This window comes from Macaca nemestrina, chromosome 15 (assembly GCF_043159975.1).
Source record: "Macaca nemestrina isolate mMacNem1 chromosome 15, mMacNem.hap1, whole genome shotgun sequence".
Lineage (NCBI taxonomy): Eukaryota > Metazoa > Chordata > Mammalia > Primates > Cercopithecidae > Macaca > Macaca nemestrina.
Window position 1 is genome coordinate 42,823,361 of NC_092139.1, and position 27,162 is coordinate 42,850,522.

A 27,162-nucleotide genomic window follows, 5' to 3' on the forward strand; every position below is an offset into this window, starting at 1 on the left:
AACTCCTCATTAATGAGAGTCAAAAAACAGATTCAATGTGCTATTCAGAGATACTAGGGGAAAAGATGCTGTATATTTATATTGAAGGGAATTGGAAAGGATGGTATTTGCTCTGGAAACACAGCCTTCGTTCGTGTTTACTAGTCCTACAGTAGTTACATTCATCAATTCTGTTTTGTTTCGTAGAATATACAACATCCTCCGTGTTTTTTTCTTTCTATAATTTACATGTATATTGTGTTTTTCCTTTTTTGTGGTAATAAATTTTTGTAAATGTGAATAATAAATATATTATACCAGTGCATCTTGTGGAGGTGCAGTATCAAGCCATCTGTACCTATTCATTAAAAAAAAAAAAAAAACTTAAAAGCCTTTTCTTGTTCTCAGTAAAAATGTTTTTAGTCTTACTTTACATATTATTCTAAAAAACTATTTTTTAAAATTTACAGACCTTTCCAGGGGTATGCTGCTAAACATTTAACCACTGGTGGGGTGGAGCTAATTTGCATTTTTGCCAATTTCTTATCAAATATTCTTACCATGGCCAATTAAATATTCTTACCATGGCCAATTTTAAGCTAGCAATTTGACATCACTGAACCTGGGGATGGGAAGAGATGCACACAGCTGTCTTTTGCAGGCCAAGGAAGCTGGCTCAGCCACTGATTTTAGTACCAAGAGATTGAAAAGGGAGAAATGGCTAGAAGGGGTAGTGGAGAGGTGGAAAACTAAAGAATGTAGAAAATAATAAGAAACTAAATTGGGAGATGGATTTCTGCTTAAAGGAACTTGAGTAAACGTGTCGACTCTGTTTTCTGAAACTGCCAGGATGAAAAAAATAACTAAAAGTGGAGGGAAATTTTTCACTAAAAGTAGAGAATGGCTAAAGCCCAAATGTTAATCCTCTGAAGAATATCTGCCAAATTTTGAGCAAATCTGAGCACAGTCAAAATATGTGTCTCCTAGCTCCCCAGCTGGTGGATTTTTTGCAAGGCCATGGCCAAAATCCCTAATTGGGAACAGAGAGGTTGAAGCCGCAGGTGGGTTCCTGAAGAAGCAGAGCTTGTTTCTCCTTTGATGTTTTGTTTCATAGAGTATACAATATCCTCCATGTTTGTTTTCCCTTTCTATAATTTATGGTTATATTCTGTTTCTTCTTTTTTGTGGTAATAAATTTTTGTAAATGGGAATAATGTAATAAAATATTGTGCTTGTAGATTTATTCACTTTAGACAGTATCTGTTGAGTTCTAAATATGAAAATTTTTAAAAGTGAACATTCATATTTTCTTCCATTTTTCCAATCTCTTGATCATGTTACTTATTATTTTTTACATGATCATGATTTATCACATTTTTATTACATTCTATATACTGTAACTGGCCTCCATTTCATATTTAAATAAATTACGTTGCAAACATCAGATCAAAAGAAAATACCAAACCAGGAAGCATAATGAATTGAAATAATAGAATTAAGATGAATCACCTGCTTATTAGAAATCATAATGTAAACGAGATGAGTTCATTTATTGGAAGGAAACCGTATTTTGCATGAGTCGTTTAAAAAAGTGATTAGAGGCAAACTTGAAACTAAGCAGTGGTTATAATTAATACAAAAGATGAAGGGTATTTTTACTTTTAACTTTATTCCTTCTGTGGTCTGAACTTTTTCAATAAACTTGTGTTACTTTACCAATTAATTTTTAAGACATCCCAGACTATATCCATTGATTATAATGAGACACAGCTGCATCATTTTCATATTAAACAGTGACTGTTTCGCTCCCTGTTTTTTGTCACATGGCAGGCCTTCAGTAAATGGTGGCTGAAAGAACATTTTCTCAAGATGTTATAGTGTTATTATGATGTGTATCTAATAGTTGCCCCAAGCTTTGGATTCTGTTTTTTTCTTTTTTGATTTGCATGCACCCTCATGAGGGAAGTGATTTTATTGCTGTTTTACAGATGAAGAAACTGGGGCTCAGGGAAATTAAGCGACTTGCCCAACATCAAACCATCCCATGTCTTCTGAATCATTTTTTAAGTAAAATATTTTTCTTATCATATGACAGTCTCTTAAATACAATATTTTAGTTATGATTCTCTTGACTGATTAGAATCTATATAAACTAGACATTTTAAAATTATATTACATATTTTCTTTCTAGGAGCATTAGAAGAGCATAACTCAATTTAGAAAGATTTCAATCTGTCAGGGGGCATGATTGGGAAAAATAACTTGTGTGAAGTAGTTTGTTCTTTGGTAGTCAAGTGGATGAATATATGCAGTGCTGACTTAATTATCTTTGTGGAGTAGCTGTGAACCACCTGTCTATTCTGGTGGTTCTATCCTGAAAACTCTCTCTTCAATATAAATAAGAACAATAGACTGTCAGGAGATTGCTAGGGAGGTGGAGGGAACTGCGGGATGCTAGGACTGGAGACTGATGGAAACGTTTGAGGTGGAGTCAGGTTTTACACGTGGTTTGCTGGAGGTGCCGTGACTCAGTTTCTTCCTCTTGAGTCTGCTTGTGCAAAAGTGGTTGAAATGTGCACATATGCATGCAAACGCTATTACATTTGGGTGGTGTTTTTTATGGTTACTTCTAGCCTGCATCAGTGTTTTGGTTTGGGTGCCCACTCTGTAGGATATATTGGCTGAATGTTCTTCTCTGAGGTCTGACAGTCAGCTTTTGAGGGCAAATGGATGGCCACAGTACAGGCACATACCCGCTATAGCAACTGCCGAGTTTCAAAACAAAATGTCCAGCTTCTTGAGGGCACAAACCTTGCTGTTTCTTGTATTTTCTAGTGTAATGCAAAGAATCTACTAAATATCTACTAAATACCTGTAGGGTGTGCTTCCATTCCCCATACTTTAATTTGGGAAAGCTTTATAATAGTGTGAAATCCAGTACTGATCACACTGTAATTTTTAGAGATAGTAGTACAAGTTGGGACAGATGCGGAGCCTAATAATTTAATGATTTTACTAAATGCATTGGAAACTTGTCACAATGTCAGTTTGGTGGATTAAAAATAGGGAAACGAAATCTGGAGTTTTTAGCCTTTTCCAAATCTTTCTCACAAAATACAGTTCTTTCTGGATGCCTCTCAAATAAAGGGTCCTACGATTAACTAAATGTGGGAGACACAGCATAAAATCTCTTCTAACAGATTTGTAATGAATATAAGCATACTAAAAACTTGGAGAAATCCTACAGTATAGAATTCCATTTATATTAGTGTAGATTGGCCATCCTAAAACTTCATCCTGGAACCTTGTTTTGCAGAACATTTTACATTCTCTGAGCATTTTGGGAAATGCCGTATTTTTTATTGTAATGCTGTCACGGATGGATGGGTAAACCTGGGGGGATGTGTGTGTGTGTGTGTGTGTATGTGTGTGTGTGTTAGTGTGTTACTTTGATGTAGAATTAAAATCCTCTTAAGCTACACCAACAGAACAAAAGTCTCAACATTTCACTGTCTGTGCAAGGGAGAGAATCTCTAGATCTCATTTTAGACATTAGTTCTTAATTATTTTTCTTTATATCAGTGTTACTTGTAACTTAAAAATTTTTGAAGTTTTATTTCATTTCTTGAACTCTGCAGGTATTATAAAGGAGAAAAACATGGAAAAGGTGCCAGCCCGATTGGGGAGGTGGGAACAAAGATTATGAAAATATTATAACCAAGTTACTACATTTCCTGAATTGTGTGCAATCAGTTGTGCCTTTCTTTCAGTTTATATCTTGAATTTTTTGTGCCCTTCGGTATAGAAAAAACCAAAGATTTGTTTTAAGAAAGAGTTCAGGTGTGGGCTTCCAATTTTACTCTTCCTACTATAAACAAACATCCAACCTCTGATCAGACGGCTCTTCTTGTTATGTTTGGGGCCTCTTACTCATTCCCGGGCAGTGTTCCTCGGCAGTATGCCTGTGACAAGCGTTTGCTGTATTTGTTGTTCTGCTTAGGGTAGTTGAAAGAGTCTCTCTCAGCCATTCTGTCTGGATATTTTGTTGTGGCTGTGGGCACTGTTTGCCCAGCCTCTCACTTTGTAGCAGAGGGGTGGGAGTCTGCGTCAGAGGACCAGCATTATAGTCCCTGGCTGCTCCGATTCATTCATCCCGAGGCTCCTACCCCTTCCTGTTCTGGAAGGAGCGAGCTTATCCTAGACCTGTGATTGCCTCTGAAGTTCTCCACCTGCCTCAGGCGTGCTCTCCAGTGCCTGTTTCTGACTGAGTGAGGTTGAAATCCTACTGACTCCTTTTCAGGTAAGAAAGCATACTGAAAAATAGCTTTAGGAATAGCAGTCGAGATTTATATAGGGGGAGCAGTTTTGATAAATTTATGGTTTCTATTGCTTGTAGAGGGCTATCACAGTTTTATTTTCATGGTCCCTGAAAGTAAGCAGATATAGTTGTATTTAGTTATAGAAAATACTATATTGCTTAGAGCACCCAAACTTTTCATGAAAATTGTTATATTTATTAATTATTACTTTTTTCTTTAGACTTTTTTATAAGAGAGAAATTGAAGGCAAAATTTTGCCAACAAAGTACATTAGACACTATGATTTTGTGCTAATTTTGGCATCAATTAGATATTTATTTTAATGTCTCTTTTTATAAAATTTTCCTAAACCTAACTGTAACTCAAATACAGTTTTCCATAAGACATGTAGAAGTATGATTTGCTTGACTGGTAGGATTTCTTGGTGTGTTTTATTTATCACACTCCGTATTTTAAAAATTGGTTGTGTATGGGGACAGGGGATATATGGGAAATCTCTGTACCTTCTGCTCAATTTAGCTATGAACATAAAACTGCTCTAGGAAATAAGGTCTATTAAAAAAACGACCCAGTCTCTTGATAATACTTTCTGTGAATACTTAAATATAACGTGACGAAGCACAGATGATGTTAAACATTTTTTTGTAAGGCATACATTTTAAAAAGCTAATTCATTTTTATTTTTCATAATTAGTAATGAAAATATGGGACATATTTCAATATTTTGTTTTGATTGCCACTTTTTTTGTTCAACCATATTCAGATAGGCAAAATGATTATTTTCAAGTCTCTTTTCCTAAATAAGAAGTGAGAATAAAAATATACTTTGAACATGAACATATACTTATTCATTGTCTTAGAAAGTTAATCAGCCATTATGTAAAATTCCTTTCTGAAATCAGAGAGTAAAAAATAAAAACAAACAAAGTTGGTTTGTGTATTTGATAATTATGTTTCTAAAACCCATTTTTTCATATAATATGCACATGTTCATGGACAGAGGAGTGATGCAGAAGTATGAAACTTGTAGTTAGTACAGAATAATTGGCTTCGAATGGCTTTAGAAAAATATTTCATATTTGCATACTTTATTTTTTTAGTTAGGCATGCTTTAAACACACATGTAGTTATGAAATAAAAGGTGAAACCACGACTAGCCACAGATATTTGAGCATAAACAATCTTAATTATAATGACTGAAGTAAACAAAGCATGACCATTAAAATAAACTTATTTTTGACAGATTTATACATGTATATGTATACATATGTATACATTTATACATATGCATATAATATGCAACATTCTGTGGCTATTTTTAAGGGTGCGTGAAGAACTTTCACAGCTGTCTTTTATAGCTTAAACAGGGACAGTGGCCTAAGAATTCCTTTGATAGTTATTACCTGTTGGAAAAAAAAAACCCACTTTATTGGCTTCTTACATTAAAGAGCAATTACATGCAAAGTGGCCACTCTCCAAAGATACGGAGAATATTTCCAGACACATTAAAGCATATGAAACTTTCCAAATTTTCAACACAAGTTCAACTGTGTTTTATTTTTTTAGACTCTCCGGGGGTTTTGGGGTGAGATCTCTTATACAGATGGAGGCTAGAACTGAAGCATTATAGAGCAGGAGAAGGTGCTGACAGGAGACAACGTGTGCAAGGCTTAATATTGCTTACCTGTTTACCTGCACCTGTCTTCTCTGAAGATAATGCTATTGATGAAGCTGCTGTTGAGAAGACCCAAGTAATTGAGACTCGGTCTATAGGCTTGTCGTCGGATCACTCCACTGCTTCCCACACTTTAATGTTTGTGAGAATCATTTGTGAATTTGTTAACTGCATATTGTACCACAGCAGGTGTGGGGTGAGGCCTGAGATTCGACATTGCTAACAGGCTCCCAGGTGCTGCTGATGCCACCGTTTCAGGGACCACACTTTGACTAGCGAGGAACTGCACCACCAGATATCAAATAACTGCTCAGGTCATTGTTCTTCACTTAATGGACATTGTCTCTCCATAGTGGGCAGTTAGTTTGTGAAGCTCATGACTGAGATGTGATTAAGGGGAATCGACTAGCCGGAGACACTGGCCCTTTCATGGCTGACATAACTGATGATGTGTGGTCTGTTGTTTTCTCTGGAAGAAATGTGTGGGGTTGTCACCTCTGCTGAACTTCCACAGCAGTCTTTTCCAGGACTCGTTATCCTTGGTAGCCCCAACTCCTGCCTGTCAGTTCATCTCCCTTTGCGGTTGCTACAACCACCAAGGGCTCATCCTCTTCTCCTGTCTGCCCTCATGTCCTGCCAATCAGGAGCCTTTTAAATGCATTGAATTTGATTTGCCTCTTGAACCTGAGTCTTCTGTGGCATCCTCTGTCCAATCTGGCTTGTGGGTGCTCCACTTTAGCTCCCTGTGAATTTAGATATAGAAACTTTATTTGTGAGGAGCTGCTTCCTTCCTCTCAGTTACACACAATTTTCCAATTTAATAATACAGTTTTGGGCAGTTGATTTTTGTAAAAACCTTCCACATCTCAGCTTGTGAGATATGTGCCTTGAGTTTTCAATATAAATACTTTGCCAGCCTGTAATTCCAGCACTTTGGGAGGCCAAAGCAGGAGGATTACTTGAGGTCAGGAGTTTGAGACCAGCCTGGCTAACATGGTGAAACCCCATCTCTACAAAAGAAAAAAAAAAAATTAGCCCGGTGTGGTGGTGCACACCTGTAATCCCATCTACTGTGGAGGCTGAGGAAGGAGAATTGCTTGAAACCGGGAGGCAGAGGTTGCAGGAAGCCAAGACTGTGCCACTGTGCTCCAGCCTGGATGACGGAGCAAGACTCTGTCTCATAAATAAATAAATAAATAAATAAATAGATAGATAGATACTTTGCCAGAGTTCTAGACACCATGTGAATTGAACTCTTGAAGGGAAGGAAGTGGGCAGTGGGGTGCTGGTGTGATACTCCAAATTCTTCAGTGATTCCTTTCCCATTGTACTTTCCTCCACAACATTGTTTGTGAAAATTTCAAACATATAGTAATTTGAAAGAATTTTACAATGAACAACTGTATATTCACCACCTAGATTCTACCATTAACACTTTATTGCCTTTATTAGCTGTCTGTCCATCCACTTATCCCTCTGTCTTTCACTGTCTTATTTTTGATGCACTTAAAAATAAACTGCAGGCATAGTTTGTATATTCCAGCATTCTTATTATTAACTGGAGTTCAATATTTCTTATCAGTTTTTCATACGAAATTTCTATTCGATGAAATGCACACATCTTTACTTCTACATAGCTTGAACTTTCAACAAATGGATGCACCCGGATCAATCAGTCCTGGCAAGATATAGAACATTACCATCACTAGAGAAAGTTCCTGCATTCCTTCCCCAATCTTTGTTCTTTTTTGAGTCTCCCCAAAGAAGGATTTACTGATTGCAAGTGATTTGTGGTTAGTTTATCTCTTCAAAATTGTGCTTTGATCAGTTTTATTTCATGCAGGTTACTTTCATACTTAGGAATACATGTTGTACAACACTTTCTTACAAATTAATATTTAGTTTGTTAGGACTAATTTGTGGTGTTCTTATTTCTGACAGAACTAAAGTTTTAACAACAGCAGCTTAGATTATCTGTTTTTTACTTGGTACAGATGTTTTCCAATGACTTTATTGATTCTTATCACCTTTTATGAGATGGCTGGTGAGATAACGTAAATAGAGACGCAAAGACATGGAGGTAAACCATGTTCTGAGAGGTTCTTTGGGCTGACACATCTGGTTTCTCTGGGTATAGAGAAAAGAATCCCTCTTTCAGTCAGCTGTTTCCTATGAAGATTGTGTTTGAGGATGCAGTCACTTCATCATTTAGCCTGAAATGTAAGTTGGTTCACACTGCTTCTTCAGAAACAGAAAGCTCTGTCCTTGTAATAATTGTAACTCATGACATTCTATGTTTGTGGGCAGTAGTTTCAGTCAGCTTTACCTTTAGGTACCTAACAAGGACTGGGGTTGATTTGGATCTGCCCTGATGTGGGTTCACAGAGCCGGTAAAACCTCAGCTCTCCAGAAAGCTAATTGTCTGAATTGCTGGACTCTCAAAATGGTCTGGAGGCGGAAAGTTAAAATATACCACAATCTCTTTGGTCATGAAGAAGCAGTTTTTGAATATCTAACACAGCAGCAGGGATATGGTCAAAACAAATGAGTTATACCAGCACCATAAAGTTGTTTAGGGGCTGTAAAGCGCTCACATTGAGTTCTTTGAAGGTACCATGAAACTCCCAATACTGGTTTGCTCCTTTTCACAAGTCACTACTTCAGTGGAATATGAGACTCATCTCTGAAAAGTCACACAGCTCCTTAAGCTCTTATTCACACCTTGACATATTTAGTTTTTTTTTTTTCGTGAATATGATTTATAAACAATGGGTTTATTCAGGTATTTTCTGCAATAAATCCACATTATATAACTTGGAGTTACATATCGTATGGTAGGTGCTCAGAAGCTTCTTTTACAGTCCCCCTTCTGAATGTTACAAAGAAATATATAGTGATTTTCAAAGGTACATCATTTAATAGACTGTTTACATTTTCTTGCTCACAAAAGAATGCAAGGAAATATTCCAGTAGTTTAAAAAAGTATAGTATGCGATCCTTAGAACCAAACTGCACAAATATTCAGCAGCTATCTATTCAAAAATTAAAACCAGAGACTGTATTTCATTAGGGCTAATGTATAGTTGACAACCTGTAGGCCAGAACAACAAGAATCTGTATGTGCGTATTTACTCTAATCTTGTTTTCGAAGCTACTTAATTGATAGTTGCTTTTCTCTGAGAGGAAAGGACAGAGCAAGTTTTGCAAACACTTGCTGAAGTCAGTTTTGGTAAAAAAATAACTCAGAGAACCATGTTTTAAGAAAAATAAATTCAGGTTATAAATTTAAACATCATTCTACTGGGTTACAACAGTATCTGAGACTTGTACTTCAAATATTTCATCTGATGATGTAATTGGAGGCAGCAGAAGCATATTATCTGCATTTGTTTATGCAGTTGTGTATTATGTAAGTGGAAAATTGTGGGAAATAGTGACTATTTCCCCCTTCTCATAATTTTAAGCCTCAATGGAGTAGAAAGAAATATCAATTGATCTTCCATATTTGGCAAAGTGCTTGCATTGATTATAAATTCATCATATGACAAAGGACTACCATTTATGCTGGTTTTAGTATGTTTTCAGCTTCAACTAAAAACTTAAGATTCCATAATAAGAGAGAAGTCACCAAGCCAATTCCCTGTTGAGTGGAATATCTTACTCATTTTCTACATACATCCTCCCTATCCTTGAAGGTTCAGCATAAAACCTAACCTTGCTGAAGCTTTCCTCGCTGCTATAAGTCAAATCCCTGACCATCTCTCCTTTTTCTGAGTGCATGTTGCATTGGCTTATAAACCTTTTGGTGTTACTCTTCTGTGTAGATAAAGACTGTTAATTACTCTCTAATTATATTTTATATATTAGTCTTCCCATGTCTTCACAGTGACAATGTAAAGTCCTCTGTGCAGAAACACTATCTTAACACCTATTTTGCATTTCCATTAACCTTTTCTTGTTTAGTGTTTTGGAAAGCTGTCATTTAATAAATATTGTTGGCTGAGTGCCTGAATGTTAAGAGAGGCCACTGTCTCTGCAAACATGATAAACCTCATTTTCCCCTTCCCCTGTCAGCTTACTCTAAGAACAGAATTAACAGAAGGATTATATTAAGGCAAAATAATTTGGGGTTTTCTGTTTTGTTTTTGTCTTTGTTTTTAAAAGTTACTTCCATGTGTCTGGCCATGTTTCAGTAATAATGTTTGGCACTTTAATAATTCCTTTCATCTGCAAAGAGCAAATTGTTTTTCTAAGATAATTTCATTTTGTAGAATGACTCTGTAGAGTAGACTGACCCTATCCATGATCTAGAATATAATAAAAAATCTCACTCTGAGGTTCAGTTTCCAAAGACTTGGGAGCAGATGATGAACTTTGCTTTGCTTGCAGTGCCTCCTGGCTGTAAATGTAGGAGCTCTGTCAACAGCTGAACTCTTGGTTGGCCTTTCGAAGCTTTGATGTGGTCTGTGGTCTGGGGTGTAGCGTTGAGCCAGTAAAAGACATTGCATTGTTTTATCCATCTTATGTCCTTAGTTAGATGCATCACATGATTGGACCTACCCAATAAGAAAATAAAGAACAGCAGTCCATGTTTTGACCGTACTTTTTGGTCCTGCACAGTGTTACTAGTTGCCAACATTATGCAAACAGATTTACCTCATCTCCTAATAAATTAGAAGATCTGGAAAAATGCAGACTTGTGTTCTTCCTTTAGAGGAGACACACGCTCCCCAGTTCCACCCAGCATCCCCGAGACACCTGAATTAGTTTCCTGTTGTTGCTGCTATAACAAACTGCTGTAAACTTAGTGACTTGAAACACAAATTTATTATCTTATACTTCTTGACACTGGTAGTCAAATAGGTCTGCAGGACTGTGTTTTTTTCTGGAAGTTCTGAGGGAGACAGTGTATTCCTTGCCTTGTCCAGCTTCTTGAAGTTGTGCACATCCCATAACTATGGCTGAATCGCTCTGACCTCTGTTTCTATTGTCACATGTCTTTCTTTGATCCTTCTTACTCTGTCTTTCATTTTTAAAGGATTTTTGTGATTACACTGAGCCCACTCAGATAATACAGAGTCACTTCTCTATCTCAAGATCCTTAATTTAATCATGTCTACAAAGCCCCCTTTGCCATGCAAGGTGACTATTCACGGGTTCCATGTTCCACACCCCAAATTCACTTCCCAGCTGCCACCTTCAGTGAAGCCTCTGACTCCTTCAGGCTGTGACCTCTACAGTGCTGAAGAACTGGCACTGATTTCTATTTCCCTGGAGTTGGATATTTATCCACCAAATAAGATGAGAATATTTATTTAAAAAACGGATTCTCCCCCATCACAAATTACCATATATTGGTGTATCTTATTTTTAAAATATTATATTAAATAATTACAAAATAATAAACAACCCTCCTTTCTTTCCTGGCTTGGTTTTGCTGCTACTGCTGCTGCTGCTGCTTCTTTTTTTTTTTTTTTTTCTTTTCTTTTCTGGAGACAGGGTCTCACTGTTGCCAAGATTGGAGTTCAGTGGCATGATCATGGCTCACTTCAGCCTCAACCTCCCAGCCTCAAGGAATCCTCCTCCCTCAGCCTCCCTAGTAGCTAGGACCAAGGGCACGTACCACCATGGCTACCTAAGTTTTTTTTTAATTTTTGTAGAGACAGAGTCTTACTATATTGGACAATCTGGTCTGAAACTCCTGGGCTTAAGAAATCCTCTACCTCTGCCTCCCAAAGTGCTGGGATTACAGGTGTGAGCCACTGCACCTGGCCTATTCTTTTTTTTCTTTTCAATTTTACCTGGCAATATTTTATGTTTCAAGTCTTTTTTACGTTGTAGTTTTCTTTTCGTCTACATTTCGTACTAATTAAGACGTTTCTTCCCTCCTTGGTCCCTTGACTATTCATCTCTTTAAAGCCTAATTATTTTCCCCTGCGAAATTGCTGCTGCTGTTTCTGGTTTTCTTCTTTGTTTTTCCAACTTTTAATATAACTTCTTTTTACCCACTAGTCCTTCCTCCACAATTGTCTTATCTTTGTCATCTGACACTAGAAAATGATATACATTTTGAACTTATGACTATCATTTATCAGCAGAACATAGTGTAATGTTCACGTTTGCCGATAAGAGAGTGGCAAAATTAATGTCAGAAATACAGAAGCTATTTAGTAATCTAAGAATTGAGAAAAACTCATCTTTCCACAAATTATCTGAAGCAGGAACAATTTGTCCATCTTGTTTTCTAAGAATCATGAAATGTTCTCTTTTGACCTGTTTTATTGTTATTAATACTGATGGTGTAGCTCGTGAAATAAATAGATTTCTTTTTAGTTGATTCGTAGATATGCCATCCCAGAGCTATAGTAGGACATAGGTCCAGAAGAGCGGGTATACAGCATTGGTTGTCACCATCAGCATCAGCATTACCTGGGAACTTGCTGGAAATGCAAATTGTCAGACCCCACCCCAGACCTACTGGATCAGAAGCTCTGGGAATGGGGCCCAGAAATCTATGTTCTAACAAGCTCTCCAGGAGATGATGAAGTGCAATCAAGTTTAAGAACCATCAGTGTTTTGTATTGTCACACTAGAGTGCTGGGGTGAAGGGTGAACTCTTCCAGGTCTTATTCTCCAGATCAGTTTATGCATTCACTTGTTTAGCTTCCGGGGATGTCACTTTCAAAAAACTACATTCTTCAAATATTTTCAGTTTTGATAAACAGTGCACTAAAGATTCTCAGTTCCAATGAACTGTCCAAGTAACCTTATTTCACCATGGAAAGAGTAATCTGTGGATTGGCATCAGGAAGAAATAGTCCATCTTAGTTTAAGAGTGTACCCATAAGGCTTAAAGCCCAAGTTGTGCCAAACTAAATACAAATGTTATGCTGGAATGCACCAATTTATTCCTCTCAGGTGGGTCCATGTCTCATCCACAAAATTATGGCAATTCCAATAAGTGATACGATATCAACTCACTGAAATCTTTAAAATGAATAGATAGCTCACTCTATGGAAAAAAACCCTACTCCCTCCCCTCATCTGCCTCCTGCAGAGTCATTCAAAGTAAACCCCACATCTACCACATAAGCCCATATCAGATCATATGGGCTGATAATGTCAGATCATCCCTGACATTATCTCCAAATTTGGTGAAAAGTCCACTGGGCCTCGTAAAATATCTTAACTTTATTGAACTATAATTTACATGGAATGATATGGATCCATCTTTAGTGCTCATTTTGCATTGCGTGAGTCTTAGCAAATGTGTACCCTGCCACCACAATCACAATTTAGGACCTTTCTGCCACCTCAGAAAGCTTGTTCCAGTCTTTTTGAAGTCTGCTTTTCCCAACCCCTTAGCCCCAGGCAACCACTAGTCTGCTTTCCTGTCACTTTTAGATTCTTTTTGCTTTTTCTGGGATTTCATACAAATAGAACTATGTGTTCTTTTTTCTTTCAGAATTATGCTTCAGAGATTCCTCCATGCTATTGTTTCCTCTATAGATTTTTTACATTGCTCAATAATATTAAATTGTGTGCACATTCTACCACTTATTTACCTATTGACGGACATGTGTGTGTTTCCAGTGTCAGACTGTTAAGAGTAAAGTTCTTATGAACATTTGTGCACAAATATTTGTGTGGACATTTTTTATTTCTTTTGGGTAAATAAGAATGGAATGGCTGGGTGATGTGGTAGATGCATGATCAGATGCATAAGAAACTGGCAAATTGGTTTCTAAAATGGTTGAACTATTTTCATTCCATCCAGCAGTATCTGAGCATTTTCCCTAGGCCATTTTTACATGTGTTATCAGACAAATAGAAAAAAACCTTAATTTTATGTTGCTATCTACTGCATATTTATTTACATTATTACATAATGTATAATATACATTATATATGTATTATGTATATACATATATATGTAAATGTGTATTATACACACACACAGGGAAATGCATACATATTGTATCATATAAAGAAGCACCAGTTTTAACAGTAAAATACAAGATCTTACTGTATGCATAAAATTCCAACCCATGAACATATACACAAAACCCTTAAACTACATATAAGTAATTTCTGTGCTTTCCTTGGTGTTTGTTTACTTTAGTCATTTGCTGGCCATTACTGACAGTCAAATAGTGAACTTTTAAGAAAAATAATAGAAACCCCAACATGAGGAAACTTAGAAGCTTTTTTCCTTCTGACTTGGGAAAGATAGCTACCACAGTTTTGGGGCTGTGACTTCTAGTATTGTATCATGCAAAGTTTAAGAACTTCTGGGATAAGCAGTGGGCAAAGGGAGTGCAAATGGAGGAAACTGAGGAAGAATGATTATATAAGGAGCAACAATGATGGACTAGTGGTGAAGAAAGAAAGATTTTTCAAGGAGGGGTGGTTGGGACTTGGAAATCAAATAAGGAATCAAATGAAGATGGAACAATGGCCGTGGCCCCATGGAGACAGAAAAAGTCAGATCTATATACAGGTCATTGTGACACCAAGCAAAATGTGAAAAAAATATATCCAATAGAAATAAAAGCAGCATGTTAGTAGGGGCAGGAGAGCAGAGTAATAAAAATAACCTCATCTCTGTCTATGAAATGCTGGAATTGCTGAATAGTGTTCCTGGAGTGTGGGAATAAACCATATGATTGAATGGTTTGGGTTTGTTTTATAGATTTTATCCTAAAGATATGATGACTAATTAAACTACTGCTGTGAATTTGTGTCGAATGCCAAGCAGAGCTCCGGGACTGGACTGAGACAGGGCCAAGGTGCTAGTATAAATTTCAGTGACTCATCTCTTGTGTCTAAAATAGCAGTAGGCTTGGGGGCAAAATGTAATCAAGGGAGGAAGTCATTTTGACACATGTTCCCCTTGAAAGCAACTTAGAACCAATGTAAGTAATTCAGTTTCTCAAGCTAGTATTGGAAAAGGGGTGTAGATGGATAAGGGTGGGAAATGGAAAGTGAGCTTGCATCAAATAGTGAAAGGCATTGTGTTGTATGCAAAGACGTTTTGATTTGATCCTACTTGTTTTCAAGATGAGTTTAGGCATACCCTTGGCCATAAATGAAAATATTCTAATGGGATACATGCAAGGGCTCAGAGATTCTTAAGGGATTACTTTCCATGTTTTAAACTTTTATGTATACTCTTTCTTAAAACTGATCTGCCTAACACCTGCCTGTCCTCATCTCATTTTATAGAAGGAAGATACTTATCTCATCTTTCCAAAATATTAATTTGGTACATTGTCCTATGGTATAAAAACATTCCAAGTGCTAAACAGAAAAACACTATGTCTGCAACAAAACTGTGCTTAAAACATATTTGTAACATCAGTTGGTTGATAGTTAAAAATAATTTTGGCCAGGCCAGGTGGTTCACGCTTATAATCCCAGCACTTTGGGAGGTCGAGGCTGGTGGATCACCTGAGGTCAGGAGTTCGAGACCATTCTGACCAACATGGTGAAACTACGTCTCCACTAAAAGTACAAAAACATTAGCTGGGTGTGGTGGCGGGAGCCTGTAATCCCAGCTACTCGGGAGGCTGAGGCAGGAGAATCGCTTGAATCTGGGAAGCGGAGGTTGCAGTGAGCTGAGATCGCGCCCTTGCACTCCAGCCTGGGCAACAAGAGTGAGACTTTGTCTCAAAAGATAAATAAACAAATAAAATAAATAAAAATAATTTTGAATTTGGATCACCTTCTGTGGTGGCATAAAACTCAAAAGGAGTTCAGAGATTGAAACTTTTCTTAGGGAAAAAACATTTATCTGCACTTATGTGAAGAAAAATGAAAAATTGGAATAAAATTGATGCTTAAACTTTGTTATTTTAGCGTTAAGTAATATCATAGATGTATGGATTAATTTTTTTAAAACCCTATCCATCTTATCAAGAGATATATTTCAAGTAAAGTTTTATATTTAATATTTACTAAAATTATATTAATATGATATTTATGTGGTTTTTCTCAATTGCCTACTAGTGAAAACATGAGCATAACTTAATTAAAAGACATTATTTCACCCTTAGGGGCTAAATTCAAAGTAAATTTAAACTTAAAATTCTAAGTTATGTATATATTTTGTTTTATATAGGGATATATGATAGATCAACTAATAAAATACTTTTAGTCACAAAAATGTATTCGTTAGGATAAAATTTTGCAGGGGAGGTAGAAAAGAAATAGAAAAAAGGCATTATAAAACATAAATGTTAAGTGTGAGCTTGCTTATTTTTAAATCATTATGGTGTTTAGATTCTAGATACATTTACATATATCTAACAGCTATTATGTTTAAACGTTTAAACTGTCAACATTTAGAGCATTCCAGAAATTACATCTTTAACAACCCTTTTGAACTTATGATAAAAAAATTAAGATAACTTAAAATTGACTTTTGGTGAATTTTTCTAGATTTGTCTAGAGGGGTATAGGCACAGATTTTTTGAGGACCACAGTTATGGGTAACGGGATATTACTGAAGGATTTTGAATAGGGGACTGTTTAATAAGATTGGTGGCTTTGAAAGGGTATTTTTCCATTCTGCAGATGGATAGAGTGGCACATAGAGGCTGGGGTGATGATAAACCAAGAGCAAGTAAAACAGTGAGGAGAAGAGAGAGGGAGAGTTCAAAGCATGAAAGGAAGTAGGAGACTCAATATTGCTGGCTTTGAAGGTGAAGTAATAGGGCCATGAGATTCCTTGGCTCATGGCCCCACTACTTCAAGGGTTGTGGGTGGCTTCTAGAAGCTTGAATGACAATGAAATAGATGATTCCTCTAGAGCCTCCTTAAAGGAATGAAGCCTTGTTCCCATCTTGATTTTAGAGGTGAGATCCATGTTGCATTTCTGATCCACAGAACTGTAAGATGCTAAATTTGTGTTGTTTAAAACCACTAGTTTGAATTTTGTTACAGGAGCAATAGAAAACGAATACAGCAGATTTACCCAGGTTTTCCACTGAGGAAGGAGATGAGTCACTTGATACTGAGTTAAGTATGCCAAAGGTTGGCATTCTAGACTTGTGGGCATGTTAGTCTCTGAGTACATGCTTGTTTTAGTGAATGAGAGAGAGCTGTTATGAAGAAGCTTTTTATATGAAGCTTGCTTGTTTTCATTTCTCTATACCTCACTGTCCTCTTCCTCAAAGCTAGGGGTTAGAATAGATTATCTCAGGTTCTTTTCAGCTTGAAAATTCGAAAACTATTTGCCTTACATAAAACGAAAGAAACAAAACACACCATCCCTATAAAATTCCTTCTCTGGTGAGAATGAGGGAAAAAAAGGAGAAGCACCTGCAAGAATTATTGGTAAAAACACAATTATAGAATTCACTATAAAACATGAGCTGTGCTGTGCTTCAAATGCCTTGTTTAGGAATGTTTGGTTCTAAATGCTAGATATAAATCAGCATATATTCTGGAATTTTCATGATGAAATCTCTTACTTTGCATCAAAGTAAGAGAAATAGAAAGTTCTGAACAAGAGCATGTATTGTCCTAACAATCTTGTGGCCCCAATATTCATCATAATAAAAATTTCTCTGCCTTGGTATTATGATGGATTATTACATAAAGTATTCTGTAGTTCAAAATAACACATTTTTCCCAACAACAAGCACCCCAGCTAATTAGGCAATAGGCCAGTGGCCAAAGAATGATGGTCTATTAGTCAAGATCAGCTAGCTTATGCTCTGACAATAAACAATTTCAAAATAAAAAAGAGCATTAGTACTCATTGTTCAGAGATTTAAATCTCACAAGTAGAATCAGCCTCTTGATGGGGTATTTTTCCTTTATAAAGCTGGTGCTACGATCTGAATTCTGCAAATTGGGGCATTTATTAGTTAGTGATCTTATGGGATTGGTCTGTGGAAGGATGCATGCTAAAGTCAGTTCTTTAGGGCTACATCTTGCCTAAACTCAGTTTACCATGACTGGTGTTACAACCCCAAATTCCTTTCTGCATAGGGGTAAAAGTAATTTCTGATATAACTGCTGCCTTTAACACAAAGGTGGGACTTTTGCTAACCTGAGGGCTAGAGTACAATCAACCTTGCCACAAAGACTATGCAAATAAATTCAGTGTTCTCAATTCCTCCCTTGGTTGAAGATCACATTCATGCCGTTTCACCCATTCAAGGACTTCAGGTGCAAATTTTGCAAGAAAAATGTCCTCAGATTTCCCAAGAATTATCTCATTAGAAAGGAGTTTGGAATGTGATTCTGTCTGGATGCTATTTCTGTGATACCTTGAAAACTTGGTTCCTACAAAATTATTTAAGCACTTGAACAAAAAAATAAACAAATGTCCTTGAATTTATTATCCCATATGGACTTGCCAACTACTGCAGTGAGACTTGTGGAGATGATAAGTCCACTGTGAGTGAGGCACTTAAGCCGCAGGACCCATATGTTGTGCCTGATTGTATTGCAGGTAAAGTTCTTTGGAAACTATGACCTTAACCAAGCTTTGAATAGCTGACCAAGATAAAGCCACCAGAGATGTCCAAACAGTTGCCGTTCGTAGAGGGTCATCAAAAGTCTTTGACCTCATGCCCTTTATGCCACCCTCCTCACTAACGTTCTATTCATGGTATTAGTCTTTTTGAGACCTCTCAAATGGTGCTGATCCAATTGATTTCTGCAAACAGACTTCAGATCTTATGAGGTGTCTGTCAGATGAGGCTCAGTGTACCAAGCATTGTTTTTGCTTGCCATATTGATCACTGTTCAAGGTGTATCTCAAAGTAAGTCTTGATAGTCCCCAGCAATCAGAAATGTTTCCTCAAGTGCTAATTGGTTAGGTGTTTTTCCCTATACCTTCTGGGTCTCTGTCTTAGTTCAGGCTGCTATCACAAAATGCCATAGACTAGGTGCCTTTTTTTTTTTGAGAAAGACAAAAGCCATTTCTTTCTCACACTTCTGGAGGTTGGAAGGCCACAGTCAAGGTGCCTGCAGATTCCGTGTCTGGACAGGGCCCTCTTTCTGGTTAGCAGATGGTCTTGTTACTGTCCTTACATGGCACTCAGGTAGGGGGATGGTGGAGGCAGAAGTGTTTATCTCTCTTCTTCTTTTATAATTCTGTAAATCCCATCATAAGGGCCCCATCCTCATGACCTAATCCAACTCTAATTACCTCCCAAAGACCCCACCTTCAACTACCATTACACTGGGGATTGGGGCTTCATTATGGAAAATTGGGAGTGGGGGACACAAATGTTCAGTCCCTAGCAGGGACAAGAAAGTGAGACAAATAATTGTTCTGTAGCGTTTCTTAGAATAACACCAATACAGTATCCCAAAAGAGAGAAAGAAGATCAATAATAGGGGTTCTAGGGAATTACTTTCAGACCTTGGGCTAACTCTGTGAAATGATTTTGAGAAAAGGAAGGGCAGAGTGAGTAATAGATTTTAGCAACAGTCATGAGAATGGGCATTGGGAGGGAGGTGTCTGTTTTGTTGTTCTTTGTCCATAACATCTCACCTGTAACCTGGCCCATGGAAAATGTTCAAAAAATTAGTTTTGTATAAATGAATTGATCATTAGCTGGAGTGGGTTTACAGCAATAAAAATTACCTTGTTGAAGAATTGGTTCTTCTTTGCCCTTAAACATCTTCAGGTTTGAGTTCCATTCTTATAGCTAGCTGCTGACTATTGGTTTACCCCATGTAAAGTGAGTAAAGGGTTAAGGGTTCTTTCTCATCCTTAGGCTATCAGTCACCTGCATCTGGGGCTCTCAAAGTTAAAATAACTCTTTAAAGTTGGCTGGGCTGCAAACTACCCATTATACCAGACTGAAGTGTCTACAGGAGGCATGTTCTTCCTTTTTTGTCTAAAAGTGAGGGTTTTGGGGAATTTGCTCAATCATCCCTGAGCCTAACCCAAGCCTCAGTAACCCGGGAACCTGTGTACTATTACGGAAAATGCATCTGTAGTATTTACTGAGTGCATGGACGGGTGGTTTACAGACTTCTCCTCAACAAACAGCAGGGCTATAATAGCAAGTGACAGGGAGCTTCTGGCAAAGGTAGAGATTGAGGGGCAGGTGGTTGGCCTGTTGTCACTAGGAAATAAGCTCCCAGCTCAGGCGCCTGGGACATGGGACTTTTGATTTTTAAACTGGGACTAGTTGGGTCACCCAGTGCTGAAACCTTGGCCCTCTGCCGACAGGCTAAGAGACTTCCTGGTGTAGCTCTCTCTTCTCAGCTGTCTCAACCGAGCCCTTCACATGCTCTGAGACACCACCAGCAGCAACAGTTTGGGAATCACGTGAAGGAAAAGTAAGAAATACCCATTCTGTTTTGGTCACATCTAATTGCTCATTTTCAGTCATATTTACAAGGAAGAATATGCTTACAGGGCCTGAAGTTACCACCCAGTGACTTCAGGATTCAACGTGTCTTTCCACGAGGGTCAGGGAGTCACACTGCTCTGCCTCACAGCACAAGTAGGAAGAATCTGTTTGTGTATACTAAACGGCAGGGAGAGCACCATTTGAAATCTCCCCTGCCCCTGGAAGATGTTGTCCAAACATAAGTGGCGTCCCAGAGTTTTCTCTAACTCTCCAGCCCAAGTCCCTCTTACAGCCCAGGGAAGCCTGGGGCTCACCCATCTTATGAATGTGCTGTATTGTTGGTGTCCCAGCCAAGGTACCCCGAGCATAGTGGAATAACTCCAGATTGGGTCACTAAGCCCATCTCCCACTACACAATGGTCACATTTCCCTCCCTCCCTCAGTTAGTGCTGGGAAGGAGGAAATGATGAGGGCTGGTGAGGCTTCTCCAGAACAAGATGGAGGTGCAACTCTAAAACCAGGTAGAGCGGGAGGCATGGGGGAAAGGGCTGTGATACCACAGAAGATGTAGAAATTCTTTTCCATGATCACACGTAAGAGAGAAGAAAGAGCTGCTAGATTTTTAAATTTAAGTTTTGGAGGAGTATCAAAAAGGACCATCAAGCTAGAGGTATTTATTTAGATAAGAATGCTGGTCTAATTTATCATTATTTTTAACTTCTCTTGTTTGTAGTTGTAATTAGTGATAAGTAATACTTTAAGTGTTTTTTAATGGTTTTTGGAAATATTGTATACAGATATTTAAAGTTGTATGCAAATTGAATCAGGGAAAATGGAATCTCACTTAACTGTTCATGTGTGTTATTGGAAAACATTATTTTAATTTTACATCAGATATCCTGATACCTCACTGGTATTAGGCTGAACCACATGAAATTGCTGTTTTTATTGATCAAAATGATTAAATATTAGTAACTTCATATAGCTCATTGTAATGTATTTATACCCTGGGTCTTTATAACCAGATACAAGTGGATTAATCTATGAAGCTATTAAAAAATTCTGTAGTAAATATATTTATAAACTGGAGAATCTGATTTAATGTGAGCTACTTTCCCTGCACTATCAGTTTTTGCAAGTTTACTTTCTTTTCCTGCAAAAAGAGGCAAAATTAATTAAAAAAATCTAAAGCCATTGGAAGGTACCAGAAGATGGGACGTTTCAGAGAAGGAATTAAATTGAAGGTAGAAGGCATCCTATTTCCTACTTTGACTTTAACCCCCACCACCTTCTGCAATGATTCTGAAGGCGATCTTTGCTCGAAGATGACCACCTCAGTATTGTGGTCATGGGAAAAAAAATGGAAAAGGGATCAGCATTCTTTAGCTTTTTTTATGGCTTTATTTCAGCTGGGTTTTCCTATTTTACTTGAGTAGAATGCTTTATTTGGGTCAGAATGAGTCAAAATGGCTTTTTGGTGAATGTTTCCTTTACCTTCATAAGCACTTTCTTCAAAGTTCCAGGTGAAACCCCCAGCATGGTGGACACTGTGTCGTGATGTCATTGCAGGTGCTCTATTTGGGAAGCCATCCATGGTTTCGTCAGTTCTAGAAATGCTTCCGATTGATAACATTACTATGCGCATAGGTTTTATGTTATTTTGAAATTTAAATTAGTATAGAAAGGAACCATTTGAGGGTGGTGACCCAGCATTGTGCCTTAAAAACAAACAAACAAAAAGCCTCTGATTTTTATGATTAGGAGGCAATTTTTTTTTAATTCAACTAGTTGACTCTTAAGGAAATAAAACATTGCCACTATGAACCGATTTCTGAGCTGTCAGGTGATCTTATGTGTTGTGTACATATAACACATACATCTAGGAGCTGTTTCAAAAATCTTGACAGTTGTACATTCAATTTATGTAATGCTAGCCCTACTGTAAAATACTCTAGTTTTTTTTGTTGGGACAGAACCACACCTGAGTGAAACTTGCAACTTGCTGCCCATATGCCCATGAACACTTTACTACTTATTTATTCATTTATTTATTTATTTATTTATATTTTTGAGACAGGGTCTCACTCTGTCACCCAGGCTGGAGTGCAGTGGCACAATCATAGCCCACTGCAGCCTTGATCACCTGGGGTCAAGCAATCCTTCTGCTTCAGCTTCCCCAGTAGCTGGAACTACAGGTGTGTGCCACCATGCCCCACTGTGTAGTGCAGGTTGTTCTTGGACTTCTGGCCTCGAGAGATCCTACTGCCTTAGCCTCCCAAGTTGCTTGGATTATAGGTGTGAGCTACCATGCCCAGCCTAAGACTTTGCTTCCTTGTGGAAAAACTCCCTGGAAGGGAATCCCCTATTAAATAGCAGGCGCTAAATAGAAACCTAGTGTTTGACTGAGTGATAACATTTTCTATAGTTTTTTAAAATTTATACTGAAATTTAGAAAGGGCATATTATTCAGTGTTGTTCTTCAAATCATCCTTGACTCCTCTCTTTCTCTCACACTCACACGTGGTATGGTAAATTCTGTCTGCTCTACCTTCAAAATGTACCCACCTTCTTTTCACTAATTCCCTTGCTGCCATCCTGGCCTGAGCCAGGTTCTCTTTCGCCTGGATGACTGGTCTCTTCTCATCCTGGCTTATTCCCCACACTGACCCCTCCCTGTAGTCGGTTCTGCACTCAGCACCCAAAGTGACTGACTAAGTGTAAGTCAGCTCCTGAGCCTCCCTGCTCAGAGCCCTCCAAGGGGTCCTCATCTGACTCCGAGTAAAAGCCAGAGTCTTTACCGTGGCCCACCAGGCCTGTGTGATCTGACTCCTTTTCTGCGTGACCTCATCTCTAGCTCACTGGGCTTAGTCACACTGGCTTCCTCGCTGCTCTGCTGTCATCTTAGGGTCTTTGCTGTGGCTGCTTCCTCTCCCAGTAATGCTCTGTCGTCCCCCACTTATCCACGTGGCTAATTCTCTTGTTTCCTTAGTCTTTGCTCATTTATAAACCTAGATTTCTTATTAACCCCTACTCTGTTCTCTATTTTTGCTTTTTCCATAGCATTTACCATCCTTTAATATATGGTGTAATTTATTTATCATGTTTAGCGTTTACCCCCTCTCTAGAATGTAAATGCCATAGTGGTGGCAGTTTTGTTTTATGTACTGATGTTCACCAAGCACTTAGAAAAGTGTCTCATGCATAGTAGTGATTCAGTAAATATTTGTTGAATAAATGAACTCCCAAGCAAGGGTGGTGGGTGAACCCTTATTGTCGCTTGACCTTGGATGCCTGTTTTTAAAAATCGTGTTTAACAAACCCCAAAGCCATTTTTTTCCAGTAGTATGGGTTTCAGACTTCACATTTTACATGTCTACTCATGAGATAAGAGTCAAAAGAAAGTTTTTTAAAAAATAGTATTTGTCAAAACCCATTCTGATTGTTTTTTCTTACAATGACAGATTAGTCTCTGACAACTCATTCCAGAAGCTTCCATTTGATCTTCAGAGGTTTTTAATTGGCACAAGGCTCTTTTCAGGAAATGGCCACTTTAACATCCATGGAAAAATAATCATGTACTTTTAATTCCACTTATCTGAAACCAATTAGTAAACCCAAAGAAAACACTGGGTGTTTTAATTTTATGAAGTGTCTTAAATTGTCCCAGAGGTCATGGCATCCAGTGAATTCACTTCTCTGTCTTTCGTCTCTGGCCATTTTTGTGCCTTCTGGGTGCGGACAACTCAAGTGGTTTGCCACGTGCGAAATGAGCTGCTGCCCCTTCTCCTTTCCAGTGGGGTGGTCCAGGTCCACTTTGCAGACTGAGTTCTTTTCTCTCTGCAGGTTCCTTCTACTTCTAGCTAATTATCTTGTGCTTCTCTTCCCAGCCTGTTTATCTAAATGCATTTCTTTTCTTCCAGCCCAGCTCCCTCCTGAAGGTACAGGAAACCCCCAATGAAATCATCAGTCCCGCATCTGATGGTTTGCCTGTCCTTTGCCTCAGACACTTAGACTTCGGTGCCCTGACCACAGTGACCCTTTTATTTGCTTTCCTGCTACTTCCCTACTTGTCATTTTATTTTTTATTTATTATTATTATTTTTTGAGATGGAGTCTTGCTGTGTCACCCAGGCTGGAGTGCGGTGGTGCGATCTCAGCTTACTGCAACCTTCACCTCCGGGTTCAAGTGATTCTCCTGCCTCAGCCTCCCTGAGGGATTACAAGTGCCCACCAGCAGCCTGGCTAATTTTTGTATTTTTTTTTTTTTTTTTTTTAGTAGAGACAGCATTTTACCATGTCGGCCAGGCTGGTCTTGAACTCCTGACCTCAAGTGATCTGTCCACCTCGGCCTACCAAAGTCCTGGGATTACAGGCATGAACCACCATGCCTGGGCTACTTGTCACTTTGAAACACAGCCATGCCTCCACCCACTGCCATAGTCTCTCTTCAAGGAACACCAGGGCCACTTCCTGCTCTAAAACATTTGCACACCCCTGCTGAGGACCCTAATGACACTGTCTGTGTACCTCCTTTATCACAGACGCTTACTCTACTGTCTTCTGTTTTCGTGGTGTGCGTTGCTTCATTTCAAGGACATAACTATGTAAACTTCCATGCCAGACTGTAAACCCTCTGAGGGTGAGGATTACATTATATCTGACCCTTATGTGTAAAACTTTGCTGTGTATGGGTTCAGTATTTCATAGGACCATGAAACAGTACTGGTTGAATGGGCTCTGGAAATAAAACTACTGTATAGCTCAGAGTTCTAGAACTGTCCTGATTTTTAAATATTCTGTCATTTTATCTTCTGAAAATTATAGTTGTATTTTTCCAATGATATAAACTAAGTTTTAGTTGGAAAATAATTTCCATAGGCAGATATCATCCTATAGTTTAACCCTTCACATGAGTGAATTGTGACTGAAAGAAGGTTCAAGGGTGGGTTGTCCAGGTTCCTCTTACTATTATCCATGTGTTTTACATGAAGGCATTTTGAGTTCATTTATGAATTATTCTTATAGGTCTCTCAGTTTTAATACAAAGCCGGTTGTAAATATGGCCCTGGTAGTGAATCTCTCAAACTAGAAGCTTTCTCCCAGCCACAATTCAGTTACATCTAGAAGATAACATTCACACATTTCTTCATTCATTGCAGCAAAGAGTAACTGTTACATGCCAGGTATATAATATGAATTGATCAGACACAAGTCCCTGCTTTCGTGAAGCTTACATTCCAGGGAGTGGAGACAGATGAACAAGAAGTAAAATGAAAAGTGTGCCAAATGGTAATGTATGATGCAGAGAAATTAGGCAGGGGAAGAAGGACGGAAAGCCAGGGAAATTGTAATTTAAAATAAGGTGATTGGCAGAGGCCTGAAGGTGGTGAAATAATTAGCCCTATAGATAACAATGGGAAGAGCATTATAGGCAGATGGAACAATGGCACTGTGTGGGAGTCACTTGTCATGTGCGAGGAACAGCAAGGACATCCTTCTTCAACTTGGAGAGGGTTGGGAGTATGACTGGTTTATTCAGAGAGGTGGAGGGGAATTCAAACCACTTCAATTTCTTCTCAGCCTCGACACTAGTGACATTCTGGGTTGGTTAATTGTTCATTGTGGAGGGCTGTCATGTGCATTGTAGGATGCTTAGCAGCATCCCGGGACTCCACCCACTAGATGCCAGGAGCATACTGTCTCAGTCCATTTATGCTGCTATAACAGAATACCACAGACTGGGCAATTTATAAACAGCAGAAAATTAGTTCTCATAGTTCGGGAGGCTGAAAAGTCCAAGATCCAGGTGCCAGTAGACTAAGTGTCTGTGAAGCTCTCTGCTTCATGATGGTGCCTTGTTGCTCCATCCTCATATGGCAGAAGGTAGAAGGGCAAAAGGACCTAGCTAGTTTGCTCTAGCTCCTTTATAAGGCACTAATCCCATTAATAAGGGTAGAACCATCATGGCCCAGTCACCTCCTAAAGGCCCACCTCTTAATACTGTTACACTAGGTATTAAGTGTCAACGTGAATTTTGGACACAAACTTTTAAACCATAGGGCACACCTTCTCCCCTACCCCCGAGGTGTGACAACAATGTCTCCAGACATTGGCAAATGTCCTCTAAGGCACAAACTCACATTTGGTTGAGAACCACTGCTTTAGTCCAAAGTAAGGACTTTGTTAATTTGAGTGGTTCTTTCATTTTAACCAGAGTCGTCTGGCTGCTGTGTTGAGAATAAATTGAAGGGGAGCAAAGGTGGGAGCATGAAAGAAAATTAGCAAATGGCCATTTGGAAGGTGAGGGTACCTAGAAGCTGACTGGGGCTAACTGGTGATATGGTTTGGCTTTGTGTCCCCACCCAACTCTCATCTCAAATTGTAATCCCCACATATTGAGGGAGGGACCTGTAATCCCGACATGTCAAGGGAGGGAGGTGATTGGATTATGGGGATGGTTTCCCCCATACTATTCTCATGATAGTGAGTTCTCACAAGATCTGATGTTTTTATAAGGTGCTCTTCTGCCTTTGCTCACACTTCTCTGTCCTGCCGCCATGTGAAGAAGGTCCTTGCTTCCCCTTTGCCTTCTGCCATGGTTGTAAGTTTCCTGAGGCCTCCCCAGTCATGTGGACCTGTAAGTCAATTTGTAAACCTCTTTTCTTTATAAATTATCCAGTCTCAGGCAGCTCTTTATAGCAGTGTGAGAACACACTAATAGAGCTGGGGTTGGTCAGGAGTGAATCAGATTTTGGATATTTTGAATGATTAACCATCAGGATTTGCTGACAGACTGGAGACCAGGTATAAAGGAGGAGTCAAAAATAACTATGAGGATGTGGGCCTGAGCAGGGAGGATGCAGGC

At 38.5% G+C, this 27,162-nt stretch overlaps 1 protein-coding gene across 15 annotated transcripts in view; it reads left to right on the forward strand.

Moving 5' to 3' along the window:
- The window catches only part of LOC105481530 (phospholipase C beta 4), a 408,983-nt gene that overhangs the window by 91,472 nt on the left and 290,349 nt on the right, over nucleotides 1–27,162 (forward strand). For 3 of the 15 annotated variants that reach the window (XM_011741175.3, XM_071079658.1, XM_011741176.3), the window contains exon 1: nucleotides 1,321–4,279. The exons of 11 other annotated variants lie outside the window; for them this stretch is intronic. The gene's annotated coding sequence lies outside the window, so the exon portion shown is untranslated. Of the gene's footprint in view, nucleotides 1–1,320; nucleotides 4,280–14,870; nucleotides 14,889–27,162 lie in introns of those variants that run through there. One more of the 15 variants, XM_071079657.1, reaches the window with a different exon arrangement.